Source organism: Choloepus didactylus, chromosome 7 (assembly GCF_015220235.1).
Source record: "Choloepus didactylus isolate mChoDid1 chromosome 7, mChoDid1.pri, whole genome shotgun sequence".
NCBI classification, from domain to species: Eukaryota; Metazoa; Chordata; class Mammalia; order Pilosa; family Megalonychidae; genus Choloepus; species Choloepus didactylus.
Window position 1 is genome coordinate 144515494 of NC_051313.1, and position 20388 is coordinate 144535881.

The 20388-nt window shown below is 36.8% G+C and overlaps 1 long non-coding RNA gene across 3 annotated transcripts in view; it reads right to left on the reverse strand.

The window, feature by feature from the left end:
* Positions 1-20388, reverse strand: part of LOC119539331 — a 749444-nt gene that overhangs the window by 24776 nt on the left and 704280 nt on the right. Inside the window, exon 8 of one of the 3 annotated variants that reach the window (XR_005217845.1) lies at positions 1512-1602. The exons of the other annotated variants lie outside the window; for them this stretch is intronic. This is a non-coding gene — a long non-coding RNA (uncharacterized LOC119539331). Of the gene's footprint in view, positions 1-1511; positions 1603-20388 lie in introns of those variants that run through there. 3 annotated transcript variants of the gene reach the window in all.

Consider the following 20388-nt stretch of genomic DNA (forward strand, 5'->3'; position numbering starts at 1 on the left):
GTATAAAATAGACAAGAAACAGGTGCAAACACACATTTCCAGCACAAACTTGCCAATATGGATGCAAGTTAATTTTATAGTGCAAAAATTTAATCTGCTAATTGACTGCTTATGTCTATGACATAATCAATTTTCCACCTAACCTAAAAAAAGTTAGTTTTCAACAAAGAGCTTACTCTAAGATTTCATTTAGAGATTGAAAAGGGCTTATGGATTTGGGGGGAAAGATGCAAGGACGTTGAGCCCTTGGTCATTGCTAGAGAGTGTTAATTCAGGTGACTTATTTTGAATGGATGCAAAATGCAAAACACTGTACTGCTGTCTTTTCACTCTCTTTTTCCTTTTTCCACCTCAATCTCTGCTCTCTTCTTTCCTTCTTATTCTCATAAAGGATCAATTTAGAGAAGTTCATGATCAAGGCTGAGCCATGTGGAAGGGGTTATGAGAAGGGGGACTAATTAATTAAGCCCAAGTTTCCCAATGAGAAAGTAATTTCTAATAATTACCCATCAGAAATCACTCCAGATACATGTAGAATTTTCTCTATGAAAAGGATTATGCTTTAAAATAATTATGGTCCCAAAGACTGCAAAGAATTCATAAAAGTCTTAATTTTCCATATTCCTAATACTTATTGTTTAATATTTTCAAGACATTACTTCAGTAAATAGTTTTTCAAATTTTAGTTAAGAACTATGTAAAAGAGAACAACACATCTTTACATATTTTAAATAATTTAAATTTTTACTAATGGTTGTTTTAAAGATTAAACACCTATTAAAGGCTCTAGCCTAATGCTAATTTCATGCACAATTGAATGTATTAATATTAATATTCATATTAATATTTAACAAAATTAAAGTATAAAAGGGGCTGTATTTTGGTTTCTCTTTTTAAAGTCAACAACCAATGCTAACATTAGTTAGCTTTAGTCTTTCTAACGTCAACAGCTAATGACAGGAAAGGTGATAGGACATTCTAAGGCCAAGATAACGCCACTTCGGAGGGAGTGTTTCTGAATGTTGCTGTTGTATTTTTCTCCCCACTCTAGGTTATTGGATGAGAAAAATTTGACTCCAGTTCTTGTTCTGGTGTGTCAGCTATGATAAAGTCTCCAGCAAGGCCCTCCTATAGGAGAATATCTAAATCGATGGCTTCTTTTGATATTCTAAGGTGGGGGTAGAGGAGGGAGAGAAGAAAAGGAGGAAAAGAGAGAGGATAGAATGACAGATGAGTGAGTGACAGCATGAAGGACATGAAGATGTGCCACCGGAATTCCCTTCACGGGAGGACTGGCTGCCCCAGCTGTACCATCTTTCAAATTTGCCTCCACACAGACAGCAGATTTGCCCAAGTGCATCCCAGGGTGGCCCATATTCAATGACTGATCCAGATAAGGGTATAGAGGCCAGTGGACTTTATATATATTCCAGTGTGCTCCATGGGACTGCTGAGGCATTTTTGGACCTGTATCTTAGTTCTTCTCTCGTTGTTTAATCCTGCTTTTCAACCCGGCTTCCAACCACAGGTGATGACCCCAAGATAAGACACTGCATGCCAAATTCCAACTCCACATCTGCATCCAGAGAGCCCAAACTGAGACTGTCAGGGAGAGAGATAAAAAGAGCAGGTGAAAGAAGAAAAGAAAGAGAAAGGAAAAAAAATGAAATTCACATTTGGTGAACACTTACTATATGCCACTCTTGAGTAAGCACTTTATAGAAATGTCACTTAACCTTCACAGGAAAATTTAATGAGGATATTATAATTATCCTCAATTTATACATATGGAAACTGAGACCCAAAGAGGTTTAGCAACTGTTCTAAGGTCAGAGAACTGGCAGATTGCAGAGCTAAGATTTGACCTCAAGTATAACTGGCTTCCATTCCCTTCCACTGCACAACTCTTTACAAGAATGCTAAGTTCCTTCAAATACATTATCTCAATTTAATCTCTATATTCAATGCATTTTCAATAGGGTAGGAACAATTAGCCTTCCTGGTTACAGAAGCATAAGCATTTACCCTTATGTTCATAAACTCTCAAACAACAACAACAAAAAACAAAATATTCCCACTGAATGTAATGCAATTATAGCTCAAACAAATGAAATCATATTCAACCTTACATTCAAAGTTCTATGCAATATATGCAATCTAAAAAATATGTATTTATGAGTGTGCATAATCTATAATTAAAAACCTAACAATTATTTCAAAATAAAAATTTTAGGGAAGAATATTACAAGAAAGGAAAGTCATAAGCCAATCTTATTCATGAACACTGTTTTCTATAGTCAATAACCCTTTAGATTTATCACCTATTTACCCTTTTGATGGCTTTTATACTTTCCGCCATTTGTATGAGTCCATTTGAGATCATTTTCCTCCCATTTGAAGAACTCCCTTTAGTATTACTTGTGGTGTGGCTTTGCAGGTGACTAATATTTCATTTATGTTTCTTTACACATTTATATTTCACTCTCATTTTCGAAGGATGTTTTCAATGTGTATCGAACTTTATGCTGGTAGATATTTTTTTCCATTACTTCAATAGTACTTTTCCATGGTCTTTGGCCTCCATTTGGTGAATTGAAAAGTCAGCTCTCAGTCTTTATTTTGGCTCCTTTGAAATCATACAAGGTAATTTAAAAAAAATAATACCAGACATTAGATAAAGAAAAAATTTAAAGGCACTGTGTGATCTTTACTTTCTCCAGGTGGGATGACTTTTTCTTGTAGCAAGTAAAATGTCACCTGATCCGATAAGGGACTGATATGAGTGCAGGATGGCTTTAGGTCTTGGGAGGCTTTTATTCCTAAAATGTAGCCCTTTGGGAGCTGCAGCTAAAAAAATTGTTATATTTACTAAGGCCCCCCTTAGTAAACCCTGAATTCCAACTTTTGACTCCTCAGGAATAGGAGATTGTCAAAATTCTATCTAACTTCTTAGTTTCTCAGCAGCTGCTTTATGCATAGATTCTGAGACTTTCACCTCTTGAAGATTACAGATCACCAAATGCCTTGAGGAGAAAAGATGGCAAAGAATTTGGGGCTCATTGAATTGCAATTTCCTTCCCTTATGGATTTTGACCTCTCAAGTCCTGGCTTCCCTTTTTGCACCTTGTGGTCTTTAAAGTGTCAGCTTTCATGGTTGTTCTTGGTGGACCTATTTGGTCTAATACAAACTGAAGCCCTTGTAGTCAGAAGACAGTCTTCATTTGTTTTCTCACTGGATATTGTTAGAACAAAGTGTTTGGGGAACTTCATATGCTATGTTTATTAGCTAGACCTATTTCGTGTACAGAGATAATATACATTCTACATGTGTATGTGTCTTTCCAGCTGAGTGGGACAAGCCCCTTCTCTACTGTCCTCTTAGAAACACAAGCTTTCCCTTTTCTCTTTATTGCCTTGCTTTTCTATTTTTCCAGAAAGCTATTTCTATTCCTAAAAAGTTTAATTCAAGAAAATTTATGGCCAAGGGTGTCCTGAGGCAGAATCAGAGAGGGGCAATGATTATTATTATTGTATTTGTATAGAAAACTCTGTGACTTATGGCCATATTAAAATAAACTTATAACATACAGTTGAGAAAAGTTAAAATATAACTTAATTTTTTGCATAGGCAAGACCAACTCTTTTATATTTCTATGTTTTGTGCAAGCATCTCTCTTCAGATTGGTTATACATTTAAAGCCCTATACCCTATGTTTCCAAACCTCAGAAAGTTTTTTTCTTACACCTACTTCCCTCAAAATGATATAAATCACCATCTTGTTTGAATAATAAACAAATGAAATGGCATATAATTTTTCATTCCCTTCCTGGAAACTTGAATCTTATTACTCTGGATGCTGAGATATAATCTAATATTATCAATACATACTGAATAAACTCGGCTTTCTCAATCTGTTTGCATTTGTAATGTAATATTTCTTCAGAATTATTCTTTTAAACAGTCAAACTTATCTGTACCACCAAACAGTGATGTGCAGGCTCTATTTTTTAAAGATAATGAAATGCTGGATGGGTCTCTGCTAACATTCCTGAGCTCAGTAATGCATTTATTTTCTTTACCTCTTTAGGAAATGATGGCATGTAACAAACTGGCTTCTGTATTACGTATTTCTATGAGTGATAGAAATTAAATGAAGATTAACACTTGTAAAGCATCAGATGGCCACTAATCAAACATTTTAAAGCAACACTTTCCTACAAATCAAGAGCAAAAGAACAATTAATAATTAAGATAAACAATATGATGCAATATATTCCTAGTCTGAATATAACAATAAGAGAATCAGAGACTATTATTTTCACTTCCCTCATTGTTTTTACTTGTGTTATGACTGATATTTACATCGGAGTAGGACCTCAGAATCATTAAATGCCAAAGTTTTAAGTTTGCATGTGAGAAACCATTGACTTATGTGCTTGAATTATAGTATACAGTTGGGTACACTGGGCAAACAGCTCTTGAAAGGAGAGTAGTGTGCCTGGATGCTGGAATAGATCTTTTAAAACACAGGGTTAAATAGCACTCAGTTGGATTTAGCAGATCTATTTAAACTCGGCCTCTTAAAAGGTCCAGATGGTTTTACGGACACTAGAGATAGGATCCACAGGGCTTTCCGAAGAGAACATATCTGTTATCCCTGAAGCAGCTCATGAAATGACCCTTAGACTTGGAAAGGCAGTCAGCGCACGTGCTTGTGGTTTGTAGTTGTCTTAAAGGAAACTTATTTCATTTGATTTTTTTTTCCATTTGACTATTTCCATTTGATTTTTTAGTATTTTACCCTTTTCAGTTATAGCCTTTCAATCAACTTTGTTTTCATAAACATCCACAGACATTTATGTATGTATGTTTGTCTCATAAACATTCTACTAATTGCATTTATATACCGATTTTTAATGCAATTTTATTGAGATATATTCACACACCATACAACCATCCAAAGTATACAATCAGTTGTTCACAGTGTTATCATATAGTTGTGCATTCATTATCACAATCACAAAAGTAAAAAAAGTAAAAAAGAATACCCAAAACATCTTATACTCCTCACCCCCCCCCATTATTCATTTATTTTTGTCCTTTTTTCTACTCATCTGTCTGTACACTACATAAAGGGAGTGGGAGGCACAAGATTTCCACAATACACAGTCACACCGTATAAGCTACAAAGTTATATGATTGTCTCCAAGAATCAAGGATACTAGGTTGCAGTTCAACAGTTTCAGGTATTTCCTTCTAGCTATTCTAATACACTAAAAACTAAAAAGGGATATCTATATAATGCATCAGAACGACCTCCAGAATGACCTCGCGACTCCATTTGAAATTTCTCAGCCACTGAAACTTTATTTTGTTTCATTTCTCTTCCCCTTTTTGGTCAAGAAGATGTTCTCAATCCCACAATGCCACATCCAGGCTCATCCCTGGGAGTCATGCCTCACTTTGCCAGGTACATTTCCACCCCTGGGAATCATGTCCCACATAGTGGGGAGGGCAGTGAGTTTACCTGCTGAGTGGGTTAGAGAGAGACAGGCCACATCTGAGCAACAAAGAGGCTCTCTGAGGGTAACTCTTAGGCACAATTATAAGTAGGCTTAGCCTCTCCTTTGCAGTAACATGCTTCATAAGGGCAAGTCCCAAGATCGACGGCTTGGCCTAATACAGTGGTAGTCCCCAATGCTTACAAGGATATCATAATTTTTTGTTGTCTATGTATCTGGTTTTCTTGATTGAAGCTAAGCAGAGTGCAAAAGGCTCTGCTTTTATTTATTTATGTGTTTTTTCTTTCCATCAACCCCTCTCCTCTCTATGAGGAGAAAGCTCCAGGTTCCTTTCCTGCTTGCTCTGGGTTTATCTGTGCTCATAGTTTGTATTCATTAGTCCAAATTTGTTAATTAAAACTGTGATTGGTGCTTGATTGAGCTACATTCCCTTGCTCCTGGCAGGGACTGCTTCTTTTTTCCACAGTGAAGTTTTCCAACTCAGTCTGCTGTGCTGGTGGGGAAGGGGCACCAGCTCCGTGGTTTGGGGAGCTTTACTTACAGTTCTATGCTGCCGTCTCAGCTGTTCACCCATTCCAGACTGGTGTACGATGTGTATTCAGTCATGGATGTCCCCCCATCAGTTGCTCCAGAGTATTTTCTATTTATTCATGGCTATTTACTAGTTGCTTTAAGGGACTAACTAAATTCCACACCTCCCTATCTTGCCCCACCTATATACTGATTTTTAATATTTATCTCTTGTAACCTAACTTGCAAACATAGTAAGGAAGAAAAGCAGACAAAAAGACACAGTTAGGAATATTCTTCTTCTTCTTCTTTTTTATTTTTTGCAAGGGATACTGGAAGCTTTTTCTCTCTGTTGACTATGGTATCTCTTCCCATCACTAAGTCGGTACTTTCTTTCCTTGCAGAGTTCTGCTCATATTAACATCAGCTACAGAATCAAAGGGCTAACAATGACCCAAAAGTCTCTTTCCATTTTTCAGCTCCCAACTTTTCCAGGATTATAATAAGGATGCCCTCATGTAACATTATGGATTCTTTTGACAAGTTAGGCTCTTTCTGTTTCAAAAACCCCAATCTCTTTAAAAATTAATTTAACACGAAAAGTTCCTGGATTTAGTGAAAAATGTTCCTGATGTAGACCAAGCTGTGCTAACAAGAGAAGGAAATAGAGATGCCTTTGAAGGGATGACTCACAATGTAATCACAAAGATCTAGATTTAGCAAATTGCCAAACATTTCTGAATTATCCATTAAGATACTTTTAGAACAAGGTCCAAGAGATAAGAGAAAAATCTTTATAAATCATCTTATCTTGAGTGCGAATATTAGGTTATTTTCCATCAACACAAGCCCTCAGAAGATCCCCCCCTGTACTCTGTTTGCCAACCCTGAGAGCTCAGTAGGATTAGATCCACATTCAACAAGTTTATTACGATAGCAGAGACTATATTTCCACTGGCTTCCTTGCAAATACAAAAGAAAACAATAATAAGCCAGACTAGGCTTGACTAGAACCCTAGGTATTATCAAGAGAAGATCTTTGCCCTCACTCTTAATGAGAGTCATTAATTGCTGAGGATTCAGTCAGTTCTGTTATATGTGATTACCAGTCACAGCTGATGGATCCCCAGTGAGTCCCTTTGCTACTCAGGTAGACACAGGGCTGTGATTAGCCCATAGCCTTGAGTTCCTGACTCCAAGCCAATGCCTGTCCACCAAACCACATTGCCACCACTCAACCAGAAACTTGCTCCGCTGAATCCACTGCTCTCTTATCAAGTCTTCTTATACTGTTATTTTCATCATCATATTTTAGTGGAAGAATCAGGAGACCTAATTCATATCCCAGATTTTGAAACTAATCATTTTTAAGTCTCCTCATTTGTAGTATGGGAGATTTAAAATAGGTGATGCAAAAAAATAAGAGTAGATGATGCAATTCCCTTCCAGCTCTAAGCCTCAGTCATCTACGATACGCTCACATCACTTTCATCATTAAAAGAGAAATGCATTGGGAGCCTCTGACAAGCAAGAGAATGCATGGCCCTCAAAGAAATATATCACATGGCCCTTGTTTTTTGTAGACTCACAAATGACTATAGAAAACAAAACAGGTCAAAGCAAACTTGTATCTCTTTATAGCCATGTGTATTTTTTTGATACTGGGCAAAAAAGTTTCCAGTTTGAGACACAAAATACAAATGACCAGTCATTTTTCAGAAGCAGAAAGATGACTTTTGGTTAACCCAACTATAGTGATTGAAAAGTGCTGGGTCTTTTAAGCCTTCTTCCTTTTTCTATTGGTGCTTTCTAGAATAATAAGATGACTGAGTCTCAGAATGTGGGTTTGCTGCAGGCAGCACCATGCATCAGACATTTTATGGTCCACCTACTTCCTGATCAAAGGAGAGGTTCCAAACCCATTTTCATCAACATTTGCAGATGCTCTCCCCCTCCAAATGTCTTTTTAAGTATCCAGACGCAGCAGTCTGGCACTTCCTCTGGGTAGTGATCTCCTCTTCTGGCTACAAGAAAGGTGTGTGCTTCAATAGGCAAAATCTTCCACAGACCTTACATTTTAAAATAACAAAAATATTATTTCATCTTCAGATACATGTGGCCTTGAAATAAAGAGAGTCATCAATGAGACCAGTGGCAAAAATGTCTCTCTTGTTCACAGAGACCAGGGATGGGGGTGGAGGGAGACTTGGATGAGTTTCCTGGGAGAGTTTCAGGATAAGAGTGCAGTGACAACTTTGTCTCACTCGTTATGCCACCAGGAGTGCTTGAAACTCAGCTGCACACAGTGGGAGATGGGAGCTCTCCGAAGAGGCAGATGGAGCGACATGAGGAAGCGAGGAAGCAGAAGCTTCAACCCTACTTGGAACCCTCCCCTTCCCTCCTCTGTCACAGAGCCCATGAGATTCTGAGCTTGCTTGCTCTTTTCTGTAATTCCTCTCTTCCAAGAGAAGAAAAGCAAGCCCTCCTCTGGATGCCTCCTCCAACCTATCTCTGCATCTCAGAAGAGAAGGATCAGAGTGAAGTGTCAGTGTGGTTTCTGAAGTCAAGGTCAGGCCAGTTAGCTGATGGAGCTTCAACTTTATTGTAGGAAAAGTCTATTTTCCTCTTTTTCTCTGCATGTTTTTCTGCTGGTTGAGAATAAGGCACACTGTTGCCAAGAATGAAGGGAATGCTGTTTCCTACCATTTCTAATCTTGAGTGCAACCCATTTATTTTCTGTTGAATGAGGGTGCTTATAAGCCAAAAGGTAGCCGTGGGACCGGATTGAGATATGAAGGGAAATTGAAGCACAATAAAGCCCCATGCTTGATGGTTTGCACTAGATCCATAATTGCTACATAAGATGGTCTTATGTAGACAGGTGCAGGTAATTAAGCAACACATTGAAAATTTTTCAGTCCCTTAGCCATTTCCAAGGGAGCTGGGATAAAGCCATCCTCAACAGACAGAACTATTTGGTGGGAACTGGAAAGAAGAACTTCCACTTCTCTGTCCAGTCTCAGATTAAACAATTTGTAATTTAACATTGTTCCTTTGACTGAGTGTAAAGTTCATTTATTGTATCTGATTGGACTAGTTATCTTCAGAATATCATTCACTATATTAGATAATGTCTCAAAAATAAGGTTATAACAGTGTTTAACTTCAAACTCCTTCAGACATGGAATTTGTTAGCAAACGCATAATCCACTATTAAATAAAATTAGAAGTAAAAAGTGATATTAAAAATAAAAATACCCATTTCTTGTTTGCCTGGTGCTGTACACCCACCATGGAATTTAAACCAACCAACAATCCTTTAAGGTAGTCATTGCCTCTGTTTTAAAGATGAGGAAGCTTGGAGGGATTAGGAAACTTTCCCAAGGTCCCATAGCTAGAAGGGGTGATATTTGAGACAAGGTATTCTGAATGTACAGCATTGGTTCTTATGGATAGTTAAACTGCACATCCATTGGGTAGCCTGTATCTTTAGGAAACATTTTGGAAGTCATAGTGAATCAATAGTTGGATCTACAATCCATAATGGAATTTATCCAGTTTTTGATTGTGTTAGCTTTAAACTGAAGGTACGCACTGGACTATTTCAAGAATATTGAATAGCTTAAGCCATCTGATAGCAAGAAATAAAACTACGTTATTGTAGGACATAGGTCCTTCTTCAGACCTCTCTTAGGAACTACATAATGGATATTTTTTGCCCATATTTATGAAATTCAAAAATATAAACTCTTACTGACAAACTGGCATAAGAGAATTGTTTATTATTAGAGTTTCAAATTAAAAAATGGCCCTAATTAATGAATTCCAAATACTTGTTTCCCATTAATACACATGAGTTAATTTAGATTTTGCCCATTCCAATAAAGAGGGCACAATCAAGAACAGCAGAGAATTATTTTGGCTACACCTGGTGCTTAGGCCTTTTTTCCATTATTGCTTTGGTCTCTACAGAAATATTGTATAAAATAATAAGAGTACAATACTAGGACACCATGGCTATATTTGGGTGTTCATTGACAAAAAAAAAATAGTAAATAAAATAAAATAAATAAATTAATGAATAAATAAATTCTTTGGAGGGAAAAATAGAAACGATTTTGAGAGTATTTGCTGAAACAAGCTACAAAAACAATCCTAAGTGGCTTTCTTATTTGGAGACCTTTTAAAGCAATATTAATCACTTACTCATTTGTTCCTTCAATAAATGTATTACTTTGCCCACTATGGGTCAGGCAAAATGTTTTGTGCTAGGTATAAATCAATGAGCAAAAGCAGAAAAAGTTCTTTGCCATCATCCTTACATAGAAGAGAAAACAGTCATCAAAGTAACACAAAAATAAAATCAAAATTACTTGAAGAAAATGCATATGGGACTGTGGGAATTTATAACAGGGAACTTGGGACATGAAATCAGGGAAGGTTTTGGAAATGGGTTGAATTGTGACTCCCAAAAATACATCCACATGGGACCTCAGAATGTGACCTGGTGTGGAATGTGAGTCTTTGCAGATGTATTTAAAATAAGGATCTTGAGCTGAGATTATCTGGGATTTGGGAGGGCCCTATATCCAATGACAGGGGTCCTTATACAAGAAAGAAGGGGAGAAAGGCAAGAGAGAACAAATCCATGTGAAGATGCAGGAAGAGATTGGAATGATGTGGCTGTAAGCTAAGGAATGCTGGAAGCAGTGCTAGGAAGAGGCAAGGGATGGATTTTCCTCTAGAGCTTTCAGAGGGAGCATGGCCCTGTCAAAATCTTGATTTTGGACTTCTGACGTCAAAACTGTCAAAGAATAAATATGTGTAATTTTAAGCCACCAGATGTGTGGTAATTTGCATAGGAGACACAGGAAACTAACACAGATTTCCCTGAGGGAAGCAGCCATTGAGCTATTTGAGCTGAGCTCTGAGAGAACAAAGATACTGCTCATCTCCTCTCCTGGACCAAGGCTCCCTTCTTTCTTACCAACAGAATCTTGATATTGTTCTTCTTTCTAGGCAGCAATGTGCCCAACTGAATAACTCTAATTTCCAGTCTTTTTGTGGGTAGGAGTAGCTATGAGACACAATTCAGAACTCTGCTGCTGATTTCTGAGAAAATGATGTTCTTCTAATATATTTCTCCTGCCTGGATAGAGATGTAATGTCTGGAAGTACATCAGCCATTTTGCTACCATGAAGATCAAAGCCATGAGGCAACTGTGGTAGAGCAGAGAAACAAAAGGAGACCAGATTCTTGATGGCATTATGGAGTTGCAGCAGCAGCCTTGCCAGATTTCTAGTTGTGTGAGACAAATACAATCTTATTTATTCCACAGACATCTCTGTTACATGCAGACAAATGTGAGCATACCTGCTGAAGATAGTGTGTGGAATATTTCAGTCAATGGCAATATCTTCTGTCTTGAAAGATTTGGGTATATATCTATGTGAGGCCCAGAGCAGAACATTTCCTGGCTTATCTTCCAATGATAAGAATTTAATAACTTATCCGAAGGGCAAGATCATGTGGAATTAGAACTCAAAGTTCTGATTCCAAACAGTAGGTCAAATCTATAGAGGCCCTTAGCAAGCTTCCACTGATGGGTTTGTCCAGGCTATCCACACTCATTGTAACAAAGACTGGGGGACATAGTCAACAATTAGACCACTGTCTATTGTGGTTGTACTCTTCTGCTCCCAACAGTGTGGTTATTTATTGACCAAGAGTGAGTTATGTTTCCTGCTAAGCCTGTTGTCAGTTGTCCTTGGTATTATAATTGTTATTTAATCACATACTACATAATACATAAAACAATGAGACATGTGTGTGACAAAGTCAATAACTGTAAGTTGCTAAAAAAATGTCACACAGGGTTTAGGCAGAGAATTGTTAAAAATTTAAGAAAAGCATCATAAAATTCAAGAAACATTTGCATTCAAATTGCTATACAAGTGTCTTCATTCACATTCTTCATTGCTCCAATCAAAAAACTTTGGATGATGTAACATGGGTGGTTTTTGTTAGAAAGGCCAACAGGGAAATATGAGACTCCAATTAACTGACATACTTAAAGAAAGTCTTATCAAGAGATTAGCAAATGAACGTACATGTACGTGTATGCTGTAGGTTGAAATGAAAAGGTTAAGGTATGGATGTTTTTATTTTCATGGGTTCCTAACCGTAAGTGACTTGTTTGATGACCCATCTAAATTCTGGTCCTGATGGAGTGAGATACTGATAGAGTTTCTACTGTCCTGTTATTTGAATCAGAATTTACCCAATTTCAATGCTGAAAATTTTGATGCAGCCAATGATGAAATCTAATCTCATCTTTTGGTTCGATATGCTAATCATGTGTGACCACAAAACAAGATTTGAGGTTCGTAAGTGGTTTTGTCTTCATTTCCATGGTGCAGTCCTTGACTACCATGTTGTCTAAGAAAATACTGATACATACAAATAGCAGGCATAAATCATGAACTAGATTTTTGTGGACATTCACCCACAATGGCCTATAGTCTGTCATTATGTAAGATACTCCCTGACTATGAGCAAAGCACATTAGAAAGTACTTAATTCTTCTGGGCTAATAGGGTAATACTTAGTATCCTAAACAAATTATGTATATAGCCGTACTGTACTAAGTTAACTGCTTTGCACCAAATGACACCCCAAAGGCCTGAAGGAGTTAATTAGCTTCCAGAATGCCAAACCGTCATCAGCTACTTTTATTTGATACACATTTTCTACTAGGAAAACAAATGGCAAGATGCCCAAAAAAAACCTGCCTAATGGTACGGGTCCTTAATAGCTAAGTTTTGGCAATTTATTGCAGGGCCGTTATCTTGCAGCTGCAGAGCAATGACATTATCTACAAATTCAACAGCAGCTGCAAAATGGTTGCCACTTAACATGCCAGTATAGAAATCTTTCCAACCTTGGTTCACTGTAGCAATGTTGGGTCCAGTGATCACCAGATAACCTAATTCCCTGCAATTTCTCTTAGTTCTACTCCATTCCCATGGTCTCTCCTGTGAGCAGCATGGAATATCCCAAGCCAAGGCAGAAGTCTGCCATGTCATGCTTTCAAAACCCTGGCCAAATATGCTCATCTTCCCTGAATCTGTAGAAGATGCTGATGATGAGTTTTTTTTTTAATACAGACTCTTCCTCTAGGTAGCCTCCATCCTCCATCAGCACTATTCAAGCCTACAAAGAGTAAATATATACCATACAGTTCTGGTGAATGATAGAAACTGATGTCTTGATATGTGCAGTGAAAGACTGTGTGTGTGTGTGTGTGTGTATTGTGGGGTTGAAAAGCATTAGTTCATAATAATTTTGCCCCCTTTTCTGGTCTGGACATACTCTGTTTATTGCCATACCAACACATGAATTGAGAAGGATAGGGACCTTTAAAAAGAAGATAAATAAACATACAAAAAGCATATGTATAAAATTAAAATAAAATGTTTTAGACAATGCAAACCCAAATTTCAGTTGTAATGATGAGGGATTAAATTTTGGTCCTTCAGAAAATCAGATGAAATGCCTAGATTAAATTCTACTGAAAACTTGCAGTCAGTTTTCCTACCTGGTATTCATATGCTGAGAGATTTCATTCTCTCTTAAAGCTAATAAGAGAGAGTTCCAAATATCTAAATATCTTAAAACTTTTAAGCCTCAAAAATATGAATCAATAATATTTGTTTCTTGCAGAAATAATTTTAAAATGTAATTGTGGACTTATACACTTTTCAACAACATTATATGTCACTGCTAACATTTCAGTTTCATAAACTGAGTATGTATCCCTGCCAGAGTGTTTTTATAGATAGCTTATATAGATAAATAGCCATAAATGTAATAGTACTATTACCTGAATTATTTATTACCTGAATTAGTGTGATATTTTATTGCATCTAAAAGAGTGTAGACATTGTCAAACACTGGCTGTGACAGTGGAATTTGGTACAACGTTTTTTTTTTTTTTGATTTGCAATTTGCATACAGAGTATGGTTTCTCACATATAAGAATGTATGAAAGAAGGAAGCATTAAAACTTTTTGTAAGGGAACCAGATTACACTTCAAGAAATCAGTTTTCCAAACATTCATACCATTATAATGCATGAATACAGGAAATTAGCAAGCATATTTTCCAAGATAATTTCCTTGAAACTAGAAACTTAGAGGCAGCAATTAGTATCATCTTATATGAATCAATTTTTATCCCTATTTCATTTGAAGATATAAAAAATGCCTTCAATGGGCAGAATAGCTCAAGTATCAAGTAAATGTCTTATAGCCAGTTGTTCATATTTTACTGGTTTTCAAAATTTTTGCCTACAGAAATGTGGATCTGGATGTTATAATCATGGGTTTGATTTTCCTGTCCTGTTTCCAGTAGTTGGAGGATACCTAAAGCCATAAAGGTAAATGAGGTTGTCCAAAAAGAGGGTATAAAGTGAAGATAGAAGAGGACCAAACTGGAACTTTAAGGAACATCACCAAGAAGAAAAGAGTATAAAGGTGTAAAAAGTCAAGAGAAGGCAGGATCTTGGAGGATAAGAGAGGATTTTCAAAAAGGACTTAGAGATAAAGTAGTATTAAAGACTGAGCAATGTCCACAAGATCACCAAAATGAAGCCACTGGTGTCCTTGGCAACCATAGCAGTACAACAGTGCAGACAAAAGTCAGGTTGAAATGGAAATATATTTTGTTTGCTCCCATTGGGAGAAATTGGACATATTTAAATATTAGGAGCCAATAGAGGAAAGTAAAACAGTACAGGAGAGAGGGGAAGTATTCAAAATTTGAAGTCCCTAGGTTTAGTAGCAAGTCTCCAGGACAGCCTCCAATGATCTCCACTTCTTTGTATTTACATCTTTATGTGGTCACCTCCATTTTACTAGGGTTGGTCCGTGTGATGAAAAGAATATGGTAAAAGCAATGTTATGTCACTTCTGAGATCAGCTTAAAGAAAGACACTGTTTGGAGCTTGGTTGCTCCCTCTTACTCATTCTCTCTCTCTTCTTTTCTCGCCCTCCCACTCCATCCATCTCTCTCTCCCTCCTTCCCTCCCTCCTTCTCTCTCTCTCTCTCTCTTTCTCTCTCTCTCTTTCCCTTCTCTTGGATCACTCACTTTGGGGGAACCAGCTGCCATGTGGCAAGGAAACTCAGCATCCTGCGGAGAACTGAGGTCTCTGTCCAACAGCCTGTGAGGAACTAAGCTCTACAGACAAAATACGTGAGAGAGCTCAGACGTGGATCCTACCCCAGTCTAACCCGTAGTGACCACAGCCCCAGCTGCCATCTTAACTGCAACCTCCAGGAGACCCTGGGCTGGAAGCACCCAGCTAAGCCACTCCTAGATTCCTGCCCCTAAAAATCTGTGAGATAATACATGTTTGGTGTTTTAATGTGCTAAACTTTGAGGGATTTTGCAAGAATACATAATTAAAACAATGGAGAAACAAGGCAAAGGAAAACAGATCCAGGTCTCAGATAAAGATACTAACTTTAGATAGGAGAAGGGGCAACCCTTCTCTAAAAGAAGGCAGGGAGATGCCCCTTTTTGGTAAAGATGTAAGTGGGCCTCACTGACTTTGCAGCCTAGCAGCTTTTGGCTTGTATCCTAGTGTGCAATTTCACTCAAGATCTCTTATCATCCAGGTATTTGTGAAAAGATCACAGTTTATTAAATCTACCATGGCCCAATGGTTGACGGACAAATGTTGAGCTCAGTGGACTATCAAGGATACAGTTAGGCAACTGGTAGAAAGAAACACAAGTATATATGTTGTGGAAGAAATTATGATATTAGATCAAGGAATGAATAAAAGATACATAGCAAAATTGAGAGAGCTTGAAGGATAAGCAGGTACAGCCAGAGAGTGGGATGTCTGAATTATTGATTTTAGCAGGGGAATCACCGTGGTCAACAGCAAGTCCCAGAGAAGCTTGGCAGTGTGTGGATGAAGAAGCAGCAGCTGAAGTTGACTGATCATGAGGAGCTTAAGGATTATATATGCAGATTTAGAATTTACACACAAGATAGCAAGAGTTTAAAAGCAGAGAAGAGGCTGGGGAGTGAGGGACTAAAAGATTATCTAGACAGTTGGAGCAGAATGGGGTAGCATTTTGTATAGGCAGATGACGTGAACCGTAATGAGCAGCAGTTATAATCATCAGGTGCAGCAGCAAACTGGTGGTATTGGGAATTGAGGAAGATGACTCTAAGACAGGTCAGCTGCGAGAGAATGAGAGCTTCCACATGGCAGGCAGAAGAAGGGGAATCCTTGTGGGAAACAATGTTTGGTCAAAGAAGCTCTTCTCTTCTGAATATGTGTTTAGATCTTCAGCCTTAATGGAAGAGGGGGCAACTAGAGAGGCAGAAGTGGCCCCACACAGCCACTCAGAGAGCTGAGGGGATCTGCATTTCAGCAGTGGTGTAGAGCATTCCCAACAAGCCAGCTTGGACTTGCACTCTGGTCCAGAAGCTGTGGGTTCAAACAAGTTGCTGGAGGGAGTGTTGGGTAAAGGGACTGAATGAAAATAGTTCTTGCTATGTTACCTCTGGCTTGTGCCTAGGGAAGATGGCCAACTCCATTTGTGATAACTGGGAAACGTTCCTTCTGGGAGGATGAGAGTCATTGCTATGATTTGGGGTTTGTAGCAGGCATAATGCTTGGCTCTAGATCACTGCAGTGAGTGCAATTCAGGAAAGTCGATATAGCTCTAAACCAGTTATGACCTGTTAGATGTTATCAACTCTGACAATGAACCTAAGTTCATTTCAGTTGAAATGAGGAATCTTTTAGATTTAAAGAGGATTCTTATCTGAGCTATGGACATTTTGCCTCAGGCTAAAATAATGCTGTGGCTGCTCTCAGGGTAGGAGGTTATATGGGGACATGGGCCAAAAAGAGTTGCCAATTTTTCAAGCAATCATCATTTATACTACCATGTGTTAAATTACTAATGGGACAATGTCTTAAAACATGACTCCATAGTCTCTATTTAGATATAATCAATTATTCCCCCCAGCTAAATCATATTCTAAATATTGCTATCATTATACCTCTTCTTGGCTTGTGTTTACAGCCATGGTCTATAAGATCAATGAAAGCTGGGTTCATTCCTTCTTCTTCTATGCAGCAAAAACCTAGTGCTTTGGATATGATGAGCATTTCATAATGTTTGTTAAGTGAATGAATGAATGATGAATAATGCAATGGGAGCAGTGTGAGAAGACAGCAGGAATTTTTCATATATGCAATTTCTTAAAATTTTTTAACAATAGTATTTGCATGTCATTTTAAAAAGATTTTCAAACAGTAAACAGAAAATTAGCAATATCTTTGGTACTAGTGCAACTACTTAACAATACAATTTAACATTTATTACAGTGAAAACATCTATCACTTCAAAATAGCTTATTGTTATATTCTCAACCAAATTTCCTATGCCCATGATCATGAAAAAAATTAAAAAAGAAATGTGAAGCTTGTTCGGGAAACATTTGGATTTTATTTTACTATTTCCAAAAGAAATAGTAAGGAAAAATGACAGTTTCTTAAAGGGAAAAAAAAAAAAAGAACCCATTCTCAAATGTCTGTTAATTATTTTTTTTCATCTCGGCATAAACAGATGAACACATTTATATACAATTCATTTCCTTCCATTACCTTTTTTAATGATAGTTTTCTTTTTAAAAGTATTTAGCTGACATAGTTCAAATGAAATAGCTTTTTTTTCTTTTCCAGTAGCAACAAACATTTATTCAACAAATCAATTTATTGTGGAGAGATACACAGCTACATATACTGATATTAGCCCAACAAAAACAATTAAAATATGGAATTATGATTATATCATGAAGATCTTAAAACAGTTAAAACCAGGGAAAGATGTTCAAAGATGCAATAAAATTATTTACTTCACTTCTTCTGCAACTGTTCCATCTCTTCAACACCATTTTCCAAATGCTAAGTCTCTACAGTAGACAAAAGTAGCCCTTCCACAATGCTAATCACAGACCTAATATTGTTATTATACATGTATATATTTATATATATATATGATATATGTATGTGATGTGCGTATAAATTCTATGTACATTTATTGACAAATTACTCAGTACTAGCTAGACATTTTATTAAAAGCTGTCCTACGTTACCTCCTTTAATCATCACAGAAGAGAAAACATTTGTATATATATATGATATATGTATGTGATGTGTGTATACATTCTATGTACATTTATTGACAAATTACTCAGTGCTAGCTAGACATTTTATTAAAAGCTGTCCTACGTTACCTCCTTTAATCATCACAGAAGAGAAAACTGTAGCTCACAATAATTAAGTAACTACCAAACAAAAATTGGATTTTGAACTTAGATCACATTCCAAGACTACATTGTTAATAACTACACTACAGTAAGTAGTAGTAGATCAAGGACAATTTCCTGCATAAATAAATATTCAGATAAAAGAGAATATCCACGGACAAGAAGCAACTTTCATGTCTGCGGAGCAATGAAAGGAAGGAAGCTGGATTTAAATTATCTGTAATTACTAAGAACCATTACAGAAGTTAAGAGAGTAGAATTGGCCAGTTTCACAATTATATCTCTATTGTAAATACATGATATCATATATACCAGAAATGTACTGAAAAACAAGGAACTATAGAGCATTGATGATGACAATTATGCCTAGGCAGAAATTATTCATGATGGTTCTAAGCTTTCTTTTCATTCTGGTACTAAAATTGCAAGAGCATAAAGGCAACTGGGGAGACTCTGGATGGCAGAGAATAGAAATTACTTGGGAAAGACAGAAAATGCATAGGTTTTTTATGCAGACTATTTCTTACTGCTTATAAAATATGAAACATAGTGGAGATGAACAAGGCAGATTATATTCAAATAAACAGTTGCTGAGCAGGAGTAACTGGTCATCCCCCTTAATGACATGGCAAATTTGAAACATCATAGATCATCCCATCTCTTATGACTCTTAAACTACCCTTTATCCTTTAAAAGAACTTCTTAGCAGAATACATTTTGTTCAAAAGCAATTCTTAAGAAGGAATACCTAGGTTAGAAAGCCGTGTGCTTACAAAGTAATCCCAGGATGGTTCCTTGCATTGAGCGGGCTTGCTCCATCACCACCATATAAATCCTGTCTGCAGAGAATTACAGGATTCATGCTACCACAGGAAAAAACTCACACCTTCTAAAATACATTAATATTGGACTTCATTCATGCCAGACTATGCCTCCCAGGAAAAGCTTTGATAGCCATCAGATTTTAAATGACCACCAGATGAAGAAAAAGAGTTAGGGATCAGAATCCGTGGGGATTTGTTTATTGGGAAAATGGATAAATTTTCAAAGCAAATGACTTCCAATTAGACGTAAGTACTGATCTCATGTGTAATGTCCACCAAAGCCCCAGGAAGATATTTTACTGCAGTTTTTTTGGGGGGAAGAATATTTTAAAAGGCCATTAAATTCCTGGGTTAGTGTCCATGACACCACTATGTTTTCTTTTGATCTGTATTCTTAGGCAAAATTAAGTACAAACATTAGGAGAAAAATATCAAACATCTTCAAAGTTGATTAATGAGGGAACTCTGGTGGGGAATTTTTATGTTTACCAAAACCAGTTTTTCTACTCTTCCTAATGATAGGACATTGTGCCGATTTCTAGAATGTACTTGTGTGGTCATTAGAAGGCTGTATTGTTACATTAAAAAGACTTTAGAGGACAGTATTATAATTGGAAGTGTCTATATTCATATGGAAATTATTTCCCGGATTAAACTTTTTAAAAGCCAGAAGGTTTGCAAACCAAAATTTTATGTGTCAGTTTCTTAGAAAAGCTCCTTTAATATCCAAATCCACAAGCCAACACAAGTAGAATGAAACCATTTATTGCCTGGATGGCACACTCAAAATAACAATGACCTCTTTTTTCCCAACTGCAAATGGAAAAACAATTGATATTGTTTGAAATGTTGAAATATTAAGAATAAACTTTTAAATAGAGAAAACATGTATTAGCAATGAGTATTGTCCAATCCCTAAAATTAGAGAGATTGAAATTCTAAGTTTGGGAATTTGGCTATTAAGTTGTATAAAATCCACAATGTGCTCTTATTTGAATCCTTTAAACTCTTGCGTTTCAGTATCTTCAAATATATAACATAAACCTCTAGCAGCCAGGAGTAATAATGATATTAATTTCATTTTCATTAGGTACAAATACATGAATCCATTTGTTGCTCCCAGTTGCTCTGTGAGATACACAAAACATTAATGCCATTTTACAAGTGAGGAA